This window comes from Oncorhynchus keta, chromosome 17 (genome assembly GCF_023373465.1).
Source record: "Oncorhynchus keta strain PuntledgeMale-10-30-2019 chromosome 17, Oket_V2, whole genome shotgun sequence".
Lineage (NCBI taxonomy): Eukaryota > Metazoa > Chordata > Actinopteri > Salmoniformes > Salmonidae > Oncorhynchus > Oncorhynchus keta.
The window spans coordinates 40,975,422-40,990,705 of NC_068437.1; the positions used below are offsets into that span (position 1 = coordinate 40,975,422).

Sequence of the window (15,284 nt, forward strand, 5' to 3'; positions counted from 1 at the left end):
TTGGAACTAGAAGCACAAGCATTTCGCTACACTCGCATTAACATCTGCTAACCATGTGTATGTGACAAATAAGATTTGATTTGTGCACTGTAATTCAAAACAGGTATGGAGATGGAATGGTTCTCTTAGTCTACATTTTCATTGATTATTGTCAAGGTGACCCTTTGTTGCCACGGTGACATTTAACAGCACTGTTAAGACAGTGAGTGATGGGCCTGCTTTAGTATTCAATTTTTGTACATAATAATCAAATGAGGAAGCCAGATGTTTGACTTTCATCTCAGTCATTTTCATGTGAAATGATGAACTTCCCACAAGCACTTCCAGAGTCTGCTGTTCTATCCACTATATGTCTTCATTGAAATGCCAGACTCAATGTTTTATTACTGATAACTTCATCAAGACTCAATATTTATTACTGATAAACTTCATCAAGTTGATATTTCAGCCACACTGAAAGTAAGGCTGGGAATTGCCAAGAATCTCACATTACAATATTATCACGATACTTAATTGCCAATATATGTATTGCGATATTTTATTACTATGTAACTTCATCAATACTCATTGTTTTATTACTGCGTAACATCAAGACTCAATGTTTATTATTACGTAACTTCATCAAGACTCATTGTTTTATTACTATGTAACGTAACTTCATCAAGTTGATGTTTCAGCCACACTGAACTTAGGGCTCGGAATTGCCAGGGATCTCACAGTACGATATTATCACGTTACTTAGGTGTCGATACGATATGTATTACGATTCAATACTGTGGTTTTATTGCGATTCGATGTTGCTGCAGAGAGACGAGAGAGCATGAGAAAACGAGTTTTAATCAGTCATGGAAATTAAATTGCTGAAAACAAATTGGCTCCCTTTTTAAAAAGAAGATGGAGAACAAGCTATGAAAGAACGATACTGGAGTTTTGGTGTAAGTACAACCAACGAGGGGGGGAATTATTTCGCGATATTGTCCAAAATAATATCCCTATATTTAACTGTATAGACTTTTTTTCTCCATCACTAACTGAAATGATATAGACTGAAAATAGCAGGAACATAACTGAACTGAAATTGGCTCCTTGGTCATTTTTATGTGCAATGATAACATACTGAAGTATTGCGATGTCCAGTAACATACAGTGCCTTGCGAAAGTATTCGGCCCCCTTGAACTTTGCGTCCTTTTGCCACATTTCAGGCTTCAAACATAAAAATATAAAATTGTATTTTTTTTTGTGAACAATCAACAACAAGTGGGACACAATCATGAAGTGGAACGACATTTATTGGATATTTCAAACTTTTTTAACAAATCAAAAACTGAAAAATTGGGCGTGCAAAATTATTCAGCCCCCTTACTTTCAGTGCAGCAAACTCTCTCCAGAAGTTCAGTGAGGATCTCTGAATGATCCAATGTTGACCTAAATGACTAATGATGATAAATACAATCCACCTGTGTGTAATCAAGTCTCCGTATAAATGCACCTGCACTGTGATAGTCTCAGAGGTCCGTTAAAAGCGCAGAGAGCATCATGAAGAACAAGGAACACACCAGGCAGGTCCGAGATACTGCTGTGAAGAAGTGTAAAGCCGGATTTGGATACAAAAAGATTTCCCAAGCTTTAAACATCCCAAGGAGCACTGTGCAAGCGATAATATTGAAATGGAAGGAGTATCAGACCACTGCAAATCTACCAAGACCTGGCCGTCCCTCTAAACTTTCAGCTCATACAAGGAGAAGTCTGATCAGAGATGCAGCCAAGAGGCCCATGATCACTCTGCATGAACTGCAGAGATCTACAGCTGAGGTGGGAGACTCTGTCCATAGGACAACAATCAGTCGTATATTGCACAAATCTGGCCTTTATGGAAGAGTGGCAAGAAGAAAGCCATTTCTTAAAGATATCCATAAAAACTGTAATTTAAAGTTTGCCACAAGCCACCTGGGAGACACACCAAACATGTGGAAGAAGGTGCTCTGGTCAGATGAAACCAAAATTGAACTTTTTGGCAACAATGCAAAACGTTATGTTTGGCGTAAAAGCAACACAGCTCATCACCCTGAACACACCATCTCCACTGTCAAACATGGTGGTGGCAGCATCATGGTTTGGGCCTGTTTTTCTTCAGCAGGGACAGGGAAGATGGTTAAAATTGATGGGAAGATGGATGGAGCGAAATACAGGACCATTCTGGAAGAAAACCTGATGGAGTCTGCAAAAGACCTGAGACTGGGATGGAGATTTGTCTTCCAACAAGACAATGATCCAAAACATAAAGCAAAATCTACAATGGAATGGTTAAAAAATAAACATATCCAGGTGTTAGAATGGCCAAGTCAAAGTCCAGACCTGAATCCAATCGAGAATCTGTGGAAAGAACTGAAAACTGCTGTTCACAAATGTTCTCCATCCAACCTCACTGAGCTCGAGCTGTTTTGCAAGGAGGAATGGGAAAAAATGTCAGTCTCTCGATGTGCAAAACTGATAGAGACATACCCCAAGCGACTTACAGCTGTAATCGCAGCAAAAGGTGGCGCTACAAAGTATTAACTTAAGGGGGCTGAATAATTTTGCACGCCCAATTTTTCAGTTTTTGATTTGTTAAAAAAGTTTGAAATATCCAATAAATGTCGTTCCACTTCATGATTGTGTCCCACAAAAAAATACAGTTTTATATCTTTATGTTTGAAGCCTGAAATGTGGCAAAAGGTCGCAAAGTTCAAGGGGGCCGAATACCTTCGCAAGGCACTGTATAATGGAGCCGAAGGGGATGGCTGCTGTTTTACGGGCTCCTAACCAACTGTGCTATTTTGTTTTATATACTGCTTTGTCAAGACAAGGCCCAAATCCCTCCGTCATTGTGAAGAAAAGACAGAGGAAAGGGGGGAGGAGGGCGGGGTGCTTTGTAAAAATTTGCTGAAGAGTAGGTAAACCACCACTTCCCTCTGTATTATTGGCCAACGTACAATCATTGGAAAGCAAACTGGACGATCTACGATTAAGACTATCCTACCAACGGACATTAAAAACTGTAATATCTTATGTTTCACTGAGACGTGGCTGAACGACGACACAGATAATACAGAGCTGGCTGGCTTCTCTGTGCATCAGCAGGACAGAGCAGCTACGTCTGGTAAGACGAGGGGCGGGGGTGTGTGTCTATTTGTCAATAACTGCTGGTGCGCAATGTCTAATATTAAAGAAGTCTCAAGGTATTGCTCACCTGAGGTAGAGTGCCTTATGATTAACTGTAGACCACACTATCTACCAAGAGAGTTCTCATCTATATTATTCGTAGCCGTCTATTTATCACCACAAACCAATGCTGGAACTAAGACCGCTCTCAACGAGCTGTATAAGGCCATAAGCAAACAAGAAAATGCTCATCCAGAAGCGGCGCTCCTAGTGGTCGGGGACTTTAATGTAGGCAAACTTAAATCTGTTTTACCTCATTTCTACCAGCATGTCACATGTGCAAACAGAGGAGTAAAAAACCTCTAGACCACCTTTACTCCACACACAGAGACGCATACAAAGCTCTCCCTCGCCCTTCATTTGGCAAATCTGACCATAATATCCTCCTGATTCCTGCTTACAAGCAAAAACTAAAGCTGGAAGTACCAGTGACTCGCTCAATACGGAGGTGGTCAGACGACGCAGATTCTACGCTACAGGACTGTTTTGCTAGCACAGACTGGAATATGTTCCGGGATTCATCCAATAGCATTGAGGAGTATACCACCTCTGTCACCGGCTTCATCAATAAGTGCATCGGCGACGTCGTCTCCACAGTGACCGTATGTACATTTCCCAACCAGAAGCCATGGATTACAGGCAAAATCTGCACCGAGCTAAAGGCTAGAGCTGCCGCTTTCAATGAGTAGGTCACTAATTCGTACACTTCTGCTCTCAGGCGAACCATCAAACAGGCAAAAAATCAATACAGGACTAAGATTGAATCCTACTACACCGGCTCTGACACTCATCAGATGTGACAGGGCTTGGAAAAATATTAAGGACTATGAAGGGAAACCCAGCCGCAAGCTTCCCAGTGACGTGAGCCTACCAGACGAGCTAAATGCCTTTTATGCTCGCTTCGAGGCAAGCAACACTGAAGCATACATGAGAGCTCCAGCTGTTCCAGATTACTGTGTAAGACTTTTTAAACAGGTCAACATTCACAAAGCCGACAGATTACCAGGATGTGTACTCAAAGCATGCGAGGACCAACTGGCAAGTGTCTTCACTGACATTTTCAACCTCTCCCTGACCGAGTCTGTAATACCTACATGTTTCAAAGCAGACCACCCTAGTCCCTGTGACCAAGAAAGCAAAGGCCTAATGATTACCGCCCCGTTGCACTCACGCCGGTCGCCATGAAGTGCTTTGAAAGGTTGTTCATGGCTCACATCAACACCATCATGCCGGAAACCCTAGACCCACTACAATTCGCATACCGCCCCAACAGATTGACAGATGACGCAATCTCAATCGCACTCCACACTACCCTTTCCCACCTGGACAAAAGGAACACCTATGTGACAATGCTGTTTATTGACTACAGCTCAGCCTACAACTGTCACGCCCTGACCTTAGAGAGCTTTTCATGTCTTTATTTTAGTTTGGTCAGGGTGTGATTTGGGTGGGCATTCTATGTTTTTGTATTTCTTTGTTTTGGCCGGGTATGGTTCTCAATCAGGGACAGCTGTCTTGTCGTTGTCTCTGATTGGGAACCATACTTAGATAGCTTTTTCCCACATGGTTTTTGTGGGTAGTTGTTTTCTGTTTTGTGTTTTGCACCTGACAGGACTGTTTCGGTTTCTGTTATTCACTTTGTTATCTTTGTTCAGTGTTCAGTTTAAATAAAAAATATTGAACACTTACCATGCTGCGCTTTGGTCCGATTCCTCCTCATCCGATGACGACAACCGTTACAACAACACCATAGTGTTGGACCAGAGAGGTGTGTTGCAGTTCACGTCCTAAAAAAAATCTAACTTTGAATTTATTTATTTTTTTGTTTAAAAAAATTGTTTTACCCCTTTTTCGTGGTATCCAATTTAGTCTCAACGCTACAACTCCCATACGGGCTCGGGAGAGACAAAGGTTGAAATTCATGCATCCTCCGATACACAACCCACAGGAGTCGCTGGTGCGTGATGAGACAAGGAATTCCCTACTGGCCAAACCATCACTAACCCAGACGACGCTAGGCCAAATGTGCGTCACCCCACGGACCGGTCGCGGCCGGGTTAGAGGCTGGGCACGACAGAGCCTGGGCGCGAACCCAGAGTCTCTGGTGGCACAGCTGGCGCTGCAGTACAGCACCCTTAACCACTGCGTCACCCGGGAGGACAACTTTGAAACCTCAATAGAGATGATAACGTCACCTCCAGGACTATCACAGGTACAGCTGATTAGCTGTCCTAAGTAAAGTATCTAGAAAAGCGAATTTAAGTGGGACCATTCTACTACTCTCATCACAACTGAGAACCTTCTACACGGCCGGCTAGCCTATCTTCAATTAAGCAGCTTCAGGAGCGAATGGAAAGTAGAATAAACTCAAGTCAACGGATAGAGGAGAGCAACAGAAGAGACTGGTGGGAACCCTTTTGGACAATCAGATCATTACAAGCGTGCCGCGGTAAAGGCCCAACCCTTTTAAGTAGGCTTGGTTCTGACATAGATACACGGCAAACAAAGACATTGACACGTATATACATAAATTATTTCTTACTCCAAACAGGCAGCCGTTCATGTGCAAAGTATATGATTACTGTGAGAGTAGTTCCTAAAATGTATCAACGATAAGTGTGTATGTTTATCCTGTGTTATCATTTAGTTAGCTAGTAAATAAATAATTAACCCAATTTGTGTAGTACTGAATTATAAGTAAGGCTGGTTTTTTTTGCAGATGCAGGAGTTTATGACTGTGCAGAATGATGATATGATACGATATGATTTAATACATTGACTGTTTTATGGATGTGATAGGTAAAGACCTTTTAGAGTTTAATTCGGGAGATGGTAACTCTTTAAACAACCGTTCTCGTGGTGCCCCAAATCCTAATGAGTTAATTGTTACACGATTAATTTAATCGGTTAACAATTAAACATAGTTAGTTGATTAGATAAATAACAGTCATCAGATTAATGAAAGTAAAGTCACGACATCACCAACGAACTATCATGGTCCAAATACACCAAGACAATTGTGAAGAGGGCACGACAACACCTTTTCCCCCTCAGGAGACTGAAAGATTTGGCACGGGTCCCCAGATCCTTAAATAGTTCTACAGCTGCACCATTCTGACCGGTTGCATCACCGCCTGGTATGGCAACTGTTCGGCATCTGACCCTAAGGCGCTACAGAGGGTAGTGCGTACGGCCCAGTACATCACTGGGGCTTAGCTTCCTGACATCCAGGACCTATATACTAGACGGTGTCAGAGGAAAGTCCAAAAATTTGTCAAAGACTCCAGTCACCCAAGTCATAGACTGTTCTCTCTGCTATCGCACAGCAAGCAATTCCGGAGAGCCAAATCTAGGACCAAAAGGCAGCCATAAGACTGCTGAACAATTAATCAAATGGCCACCCGGACTATTTCCATTTTACACTGCTGCTGCTTTCTGGTTATTATCTATGCATAGTCACTTTACAAATTATCTTTAATAACCTGTACCCCCACACATTGACTCGGTACCAGTGGTAGCAGCAGCAGTGGTAGCAGCAGTAGCAGTGGGAGCGGTGGCAGTGGTAGCAGTGGTAGCAGCGGAAGCGGCAGCAGCGGTAGTAGCAGCAGTAGCAGTGGTAGCAGCAGCAGAAGCAGCAGCAATGGTAACAGCGGCAGCGGTAGCGGTGGTAGCAGCAGCAGCAGAAGCGGTAGTAGCAGTGGTAGCAACGGTAGCGGTAGCAGTGGTAGCAGCAGCGGAAGCAGTGGTAGCGGAAGCAGCGGTAGCATTGAGAGCAGCAGTGGTAGTAGCAGCAGCGGTAGCAGTGGTAGCAGCAGCTGCGGCAGCAGTGGCAGCGGCAGTAGCAGCAGCGCTAGCAGCAGCGGCAGCAGCGTTAGCAGTGGTAGCAGAGGCAGCAGCGGTAGCAGTGGTAGCAGCGGAAGCGGTAGCAGTGGCACCAGCGGCAGCAGTGGTAGCGGTAGCAGTGGCAGCAGCGGTAGCGGCACCAGCAGCAGCAGTGGTAGCGGTAGCAGTGGCAGCAGCGGTAGCGGCACCAGCAGCAGCAGTGGTAGTGGTAGCAGTGGCAGCAGCGGTAGCGGCACCAGCAGCAGCAGTGGTAGTGGTAGCAGTGGCAGCAGCGGTAGCGGCACCAGCAGCAGCAGTGGTAGTGGTAGCAGTGGCAGCAGCGGTAGCGGCACCAGCAGCAGCAGTGGTAGTGGTAGCAGTGGCAGCAGCGGTAGCGGCACCAGCAGCAGCAGTGGTAGTGGTAGCAGTGGCAGCAGCGGTAGCGGCACCAGCAGCAGCAGTGGTAGTGGTAGCAGTGGCAGCAGCGGTAGCGGCACCAGCAGCAGCAGTGGTAGTGGTAGCAGTGGCAGCAGCGGTAGCGGCACCAGCAGCAGCAGTGGTAGTGGTAGCAGTGGCAGCAGCGGTAGAGGCACCAGCAGCAGCAGTGGTAGTGGTAGCAGTGGCAGCAGCGGTAGCGGCACCAGCAGCAGCAGTGGTAGTGGTAGCAGTGGCAGCAGCGGTAGCGGCACCAGCAGCAGCAGTGGTAGTGGTAGCAGTGGCAGCAGCGGTAGCGGCACCAGCAGCAGCAGTGGTAGTGGTAGCAGTGGCAGCAGCGGTAGCGGCACCAGCAGCAGCAGTGGTAGTGGTAGCAGTGGCAGCAGCGGTAGCGGCACCAGCAGCAGCAGTGGTAGTGGTAGCCGTGGCAGCAGCGGTAGCGGCACCAGCGGCAGCAGTGGTAGTGGTAGCAGTGGCAGCAGCGGTAGCGGCACCAGCGGCAGTGGTAGTGGCGGTAGCAGCAGCAGCGGCAGTGGCGGTAGCAGCAGCAGTGGTAGTGGCGGTAGCAGCAGCAGCGGCAGTGGCGGTAGCAGCAGCAGTGGTAGTGGCGGTAGCAGCAGCAGTGGTAGTGGCGGTAGCAGCAGCAGCGGCAGTGGCGGTAGCAGCAGCAGTGGTAGTGGCGGTAGCAGCAGCAGCGGCAGTGGCGGTAGCAGCAGCAGTGGTAGCGGCCAGTGTAACGGATGTGAAATGGCGAGCTAGTTAGTGGTGTTCGCGCTAAATAGCATTTCAATCGGTGACGTCACTTGCTCTGAGACCTTGAAGTAGTAGTTCCCCTTGCTCTGCAAGGACCGTGGCTTTTGTGGAGCGATGGGTAACGATGCTTCGAGGGTGACTGTTGATGATGTGTGCAAAGGGTCCCTGGTTCGCGCCCTGGTTCGCGCCTGGGCGAGGGGACGGTCTAAACTGTTACACCGGCAGCAGCGGTAGCAGCAGCAGTGGTAGGAGCAGCGCGGCAGCAGTGGTAGCAGCAGCGGCAGCAATGATAGCGGCCGGCAGCAGCAGCGGTAGCAGCAGCAGCGGTAGCAGTAGCAGCAGATGAGAGTCATTGGCTCTCTAGCCCTCCCCTCCTCCCACACAATAGAGCTGATTGTCCGTGCAAGACAGACAGACAGACAGACAGACAGAGGGTAGCGTTCCCCCGCCATATGCCCTGTCTCCGCTGGAATGTGATTGTCTTCACGCACTACGGACTGGAAACACAGAGAAGAAAGGAGGAAGTGGAGAGAGAGAGAGAGAGAGAGACGCAAAAGCAGCTTAGCGCAAGCCTGAACCTGCCTATGTGTGTCTGTGAGAGATAGAGGAACGGAGAGAATGATAGCGGGAGGGGAAAGAGGAACGGCGGGAATGAGAGAGGGAGAGGTTGCTTTTCTCTTCATTCTGGTTGTTGTGTAACAAGGAGAAGGATATCCGATCATCTATGTGAACGGTAGCTGACACACAGACCCAGTCTTGACTAGCGGAAGCCTGGTCTCAGGTCAGTGGATTTTTCTCTTTTAGAAGGACTGAAGCTCTGTAGTACTGTAGCCATCTAGAGCCACAACACTGTGTTCACAGCTGTAGTAGACAGACAGGTGCTTATCACCAGTCCCAGAGCAGAGAGGAGCAGTGTACTGCTACCGAATACTGAGGTAAACTGTGTGGTTGTTGTTAGTCTGGTGTGTGTGTGTGTGTGTGTGTGTGTGTGTGTGTGTGTGTGTGTGTGTGTGTGTGTGTGTGTGTGTGTGTGTGTGTGTGTGTGTGTGTGTGTGTGTGTGTGTGTGTGTGTGTGTGTGTGTGTGTGTGTGTGTGTGTGTGTGTGTGTGTGTGTGTGTGTGTGCGGGCTTTGTTTGATGAACACCCCACAGCTGCTGCCTCTCTCAGTAGAACACAACTGCAGAACACATGCAAAACACACACATGGAGGATGACTGCAGTTATCTTTCTTGGCCATCCTTGGCTGAAGCCCTTATCTGCCCCTGTGGTGTGCTGTAGCAGAGGTGTTAGCCTCACCGGTTGCATGTAGACTGTTGTAGCTGAAGCTGCTAGCTCACCCTGCTATTTGTGCTGTATCACAGGCTGTCAGACTCAACATGTTTAGCTTCAACTATTAGCTTTTTCCTTGTGTTTGTGAAGCCATCAACTCTTTCTGCTGTGTAGGCACCGCTTTGGCCAAGCACCGCTTTGGCCCTGTCCCAGACTCCCATGACTCAGGGCTGAAGGCTGGGAGTTCAGACCAGGAGGGGTTGGGGTGAGTGGGGGCAGGGAGGCTGCTGGGCTATGAGGGAGGCCCACTGTGACCAGAAATGAGATTAAACTGAGGTAGCAGCACATCTAAAGAGGAGCAGAGAGGGGAGGGGTGTTAAGACCTTTATCAGACAACACAATGAATGCAGCTGTGTGTGTGTGTGTGTGTGTGTGTGTGTGTGTGTGTGTGTGTGTGTGTGTGTGTGTGTGTGTGTGTGTGTGTGTGTGTGTGTGTGTGTGTGTGTGTGTGTGTGTGTGTGTGTGTGTGTGTGTGTGTGTGTGTGTGTGTGTTGTCAGGGGTTCGGTAGTGGTTGTCAGGGGTTCGGCAGTGGTTGTCAGGGGTTCGGCAGTGTTTGTCAGGGGTTCGGCAGTGGTTGTCAGGGGTTCGGCAGTGTTTGTCAGGGGTTCGGCAGTGGTTGTCAGGGGTTCGGCAGTGGTTGTCAGGGGTTCGGCAGTGGTTGTCAGGGGTTCGGCAGTGGTTGTCAGGGGTTCGGCAGTGGTTGTCAGGGGTTCGGCAGTGTTTGTCAGGGGTTCGGCAGTGGTTGTCAGGGGTTCGGCAGTGGTTGTCAGGGATTCGGCAGTGGTTGTCAGGGGTGCGGCAGTGGTTGTCAAGGGTTCGGCAGTGGTTGTCAGGGTTTCGGCAGAGGTTGTCAGGGGTTCAGTGTAACAGTATAACTTTAGTCCGTCCCCTCGCCCCTACCTGGGCTCAAACCAGGGACCCTCTGCACACATCAACAACTGACACCCACAAAGCATCGTTGCCCATTGCTCCACAAAAGCCGCGGCCCTTGCAGAGCAAGGGGAACCACTACTTTAAGGTCTCAAAGCGAGTGACGTCACCGATTGAAACGCTATTAGTGCGCACCACCGCTAACTAGCTAGCCATTTCACATCGGTTACACTAGCAGTTGTTGTCAGGGGTTCTCCACCTCTTCTCTCTTCATGTTCACACTTTTCATCCCCCTTTTAACTCCAGGGCCAGAATACACAGTCAGATTACACAGCCGGAATACACAGCCGGAATACACAGTCGGAATACACAGTCAGTGCCTCCAGAAACAGCAGCACCATAGTCATCAGTTTCTTTGGTAGAGGGTGTCATTGAGCTCTGTGGAGCTTTGTCTTTCACCGTGTCAGAATGAGAGAGAGCATGAGGATGCTTATGATACTGACTGACACTATGGCACTCTCCTAGGAAGTGCCCAATCAAACAAATAGTTAGCTGAGTGGGATGTCATTCTGTAAAGTTTTAGAATAGACCTAAGTTGACTTAGGGGAACAAGACAGCAAATAAGTAAGTATGAAAGAGGAACTTCAGATGTTGTGAGAAATGTCAAACATAATGAAACCCTGTTTTAGTGTTCAACTCATCCTTTTATGACACAGTGAGAAGCACAGAATATGGATCTCTCTCTCACTCTCTTTCACACACACACACACACACACACACACACACACACACACACACACACACACACACACACACACACACACACACACACACACACACACACACACACACACACACACACACACACACACACACACACACACACACACACATATATATATTAACACCCTAGCCTCCAGGCTTGCTTCCAGGTTGCATGTAGATATCTGGAACATTCTGTGCATGCTCTCCTCTTCCACTGCGAGGATTGCTGAAGGGTTCACTGCCTCCAGTTATTCATGTTGAACTCAATCATTTCCCTAGTCCTTCATGCTCTCACACATGCTGTTTCATTGATATTTTATTGGATTCTTTTCATCCCTTCACCTGTATTCACTGGAGATCCATCTGTCATGTCAGCCATGTGTGTGTGTCAGAGAGAGAGAGAGCAAAGAGGAGGGAAAGAGAGAGAGAGGATAGAGAGACACCCTATGGCATTGTGACCAGACAGTCTCACGGAACTGAACACAATGCGAGACTTCAGCTGTGTGTGTATACTGTAGACCCAAAATAGACAGACCAGCATTTGTTGTTGTAGCCATTTGTTATTATTAAGCAATACTGCCAAAGGAGTTGTGGTATATGGCCAATATACCTCGGCTGAGGGCTGTTCTTAAGCACGACACAACACAGAGTGCCTGGAATAAAGGCCATATACCACAAACCCCCAAGGTGCCTTATTGATATTATAAACTGGTTACCAATGTAATTACAGCAGTAAAAAGAAAGGTTTTTTTCATACCCATGGTATACGGTCTGATATACCATGGCTGTCAGTCAATCAGCATTCAGGGCTCGAACCGCCCAGTTTATAACATGTAATATACACTTCAATAATAGACACTTATTGTATCACATAACCAGCACTAAATGGAGTCTGTGTAATATACCTGGGTTATTTATGGCCAGAGAGCCAGACTGGTCTACTAGCCCATTGGGAATCAATCAGATGTGAAGACTGTGAATGGTTGGTAATATTGATTGACACATTTCAGAGCCTCCATCCCACAGCTGTTGCCTGTTTCCTCATGTCACGGCTCTACAGGCCTGACATTGATTAGAGAAGAGTCCAACACCCACTGTCTGTCTGGGATTGGAAAGAGGGGAGGGAGGGTGAGAGGGGAAGAGAGAGAAAGAGAGAGTGTGATGTGAAGTGTGAGATTCTGGGCAGCGGCTACATCGCGCGAGAGAGAGAAAGAGATGATGCCTGCCTTCAATGTAATCACCTAATCAGAGTTCCTATACTGATCTCTTCCCCCAGTGTTCAGATCCTATATTGATCTCTTCCCCCAGTGTTCAGATCCTATATTAATCTCTTCCCCCAGTGTTCAGATCCTATATTAATCTCTTTCCACAGTGTTCAGATCCTATACTGATCTCTTCCCCCAGTGTTCAGATCCTATATTGATCTCTTCCCCCAGTGTTCAGATCCTATATTGATCTCTTCCCCCAGTGTTCAGAGTTCATCCACTCCTGTGTCTGGTTTAGAGGTCGACCGATTAATCAGAATGACCGATTAATTAGGTCCGATTTCAAGTTTTCATAACAATCAGAAATCAAATATTTTTTTATACCTTTATTTAACTAGGCAAGTCAGTTAAGAACACATTCTTATTTTCAATAACGGCCTAGGAACTGTGGGTTAACTGCCTTGTTCAGGGGCAGAACGACAGATTTTCACCTTGTCAGCTCAGGGTATCCAATCTTGCAACCGTACAGTTAACTAGTCCAACGCTCTAACCATTGCACTCCACGAGTAGCCTGCCTGTTACGCGAATCCAGTAGAAGCCAAGGTAAATTGCTAGCTAGCATTAAACTTATCTTATAAAAAACAATCAATCATAATCACTAGTTATAACTACTAATCCAGTTTTGCAGGCAATATTAACCAGGTGAAATTGTGTAATTTCTCTTGCGTTCATTGCACGCAGAGTCAGGGTATTGTAATGAGTTTCCTCCTCTTCTTCCGAAGAGGAGAGGCGAAACGGATCAGAGGACCAATACGCGGCGTGGTAATTTTCCATGGTACTTTTTAATGCTATAAGGTACACATGAACAAAACTAACAAAACAAGAAATGTGAAACTCAAAACAGTCCTATCTGGTGCACACACAGAGACAGGAACAATCACCCACAAACACACAGTGAAACCCAGGCCACCTAAGTATGATTCTCAATCAGAGACAACTAATGACACCTGCCTCTGATTGAGAACCATACTAGGCCGAAGCATCGAAATAACCAAAACATAGAAAAACAAACATAGACTACCCACCCAACTCACGCCCTGACCATACTAACTAAACACAAAACACAGAAAATAAAGGTCAGAACGTGACAGTACCCCCAAAGGTGCGGACTCCGGCCGCAAAACCTTGACCTATAGGGGAGGGTCTGGGTGGGCGTCTGTCCGCGGTGGCGGTTCTGGCGCGGGACGCGGACCCCACTTCACCCTTGTCTTTGTCCGCCTTATTTTCCGCCTCCGTGGCTTTCTCACCATGGCAACCCCTCTCAATGACCCCACTGGACAGAGGGGCAGCTCGGGACAGAGGGGCAGGGGCTCTGGACAGAGGGACAGGGGCTCTGGACAGAGGGACAGGGGTTCTGGACAGAGGGACAGGGGCTCTGGCGCCTCTGGGCTGAGGGGCTCCGGCAGCGGCGCCAGACAGGCGGGACGCTCCGGCAGCGGCGCCGGACAGGCGGGAGGCTCCGGCAGCGGCGCCGGACAGGCGGGAGGCTCCGGCAGCGGCGCCGGACAGGCGGGAGGCTCCGGCAGCGGCGCCGGACAGGCGGGAGGCTCCGGCAGCGGCGCCGGACAGGCGGGAGGCTCCGGCAGTGGCGCCGGACAGGCGGGAGGCTCCGGCAGCGGCGCCGGACAGGCGGGACGCTCCGGCAACGGCGCAGGACAGGCGGGACGCTCCGGCAGCGGCGCAGGACAGGCGGGACGCTCCGGCAACGGCGCCGGACAAGCGGGACGCTCCGGCAGCGGCGCCGGACAGGCGGGACGCTCCGGCAGCGGCGCCAGACAGGCGGGACGCTCCGGCAGCGGCGCCGGACAGGCGGGAGCACCTGCAGAGAGGAGACAGAGAGACAGCCTGGTGCGTGGAGCTGCTACAGGAGGCAGCGGCGCCGGACAGGCGGGATGCTCCAGCAGCGGCGCCGGACAGGAGGGACGCTCCGGCAGCGGCGCCAGACAGGCGGGACGCTCCGGCAGCGGCGCCAGACAGGCGGGACGCTCCAGCAGCGGCGCCGGACAGGCGGGACGCTCCGGCAGCAGCGCCGGACAGGCGGGAGGCTCCGGCAGCGGCGCCGGACAGGCGGGAGGCTCCGGCAGCGGCGCCGGACAGGCGGGAGGCTCCGGCAGCGGCGCCGGACAGGCGGGAGGCTCCCGGACAGGCGGGAGGCTCCGGCAGCGGCGCCGGACAGGCGGGAGGCTCCGGCAGCGGCGCCGGACAGGCGGGAGGCTCCGGCAGCGGCGCCGGACAGGCGGGAGGCTCCGGCAGCGGCGCCGGACAGGCGGGACGCTCCGGCAGCGGCGCCGGACAGGCGGGAGCACCTGCAGGGAGGAGACTGAGAGACAGCCTGGTGCGTGGGGCTGCCACAGGAACTACCAGGCTGGGGAGACTTTCAGGAGGCTTGATGTTAGGAGGAGCCTGAAAGATCGGGCTGTGGGGAGCACTGGAGCTCTGGTGCGCAACCTTGGCACCACTTCCCCAGGCTGGACAACTACTCGAGCCCGGACCCTCCAGAGTGCAGGCACAGGTTGAACCGGGCTGTGGGTAAGCACGGGAGATCTAGTGCTTACTACACGCACCTCTCCCCTAGGCTCCACTCCCACAGTTGCCCGGTACGAGCGGAGCGCAGGCAGAGGACGCACTGCACCCTCCCAGCGCCCGGAGACACAGCACGCAGAGCCGGCGCAGGATAACCTGGACCAAGACTGCGTACCGGCGACCAGACCCGCTGAGCAGGCACCATACGCCCTGGCTCAATGCCCACACTCGCATGGCACTCTCGGGGGGCTGCCCTATAGCGCACCGGGCTATGGACACGCACTGGCGACACCGTGCGCTCAACCGCATAACACGGTGC

The 15,284-nt window shown here is 49.8% G+C and overlaps 1 protein-coding gene across 2 annotated transcripts in view; it reads left to right on the forward strand.

The window, feature by feature from the left end:
• Positions 1 to 15,284, forward strand: part of LOC118396039 (FYVE, RhoGEF and PH domain-containing protein 4-like) — a 99,901-nt gene that overhangs the window by 31,236 nt on the left and 53,381 nt on the right. Inside the window, exon 1 of one of the 2 annotated variants that reach the window (XM_052466044.1) lies at positions 8,652 to 8,993. The exons of the other annotated variant lie outside the window; for it this stretch is intronic. The gene's annotated coding sequence lies outside the window, so the exon portion shown is untranslated. Of the gene's footprint in view, positions 1 to 8,651; positions 8,994 to 15,284 lie in introns of those variants that run through there. 2 annotated transcript variants of the gene reach the window in all.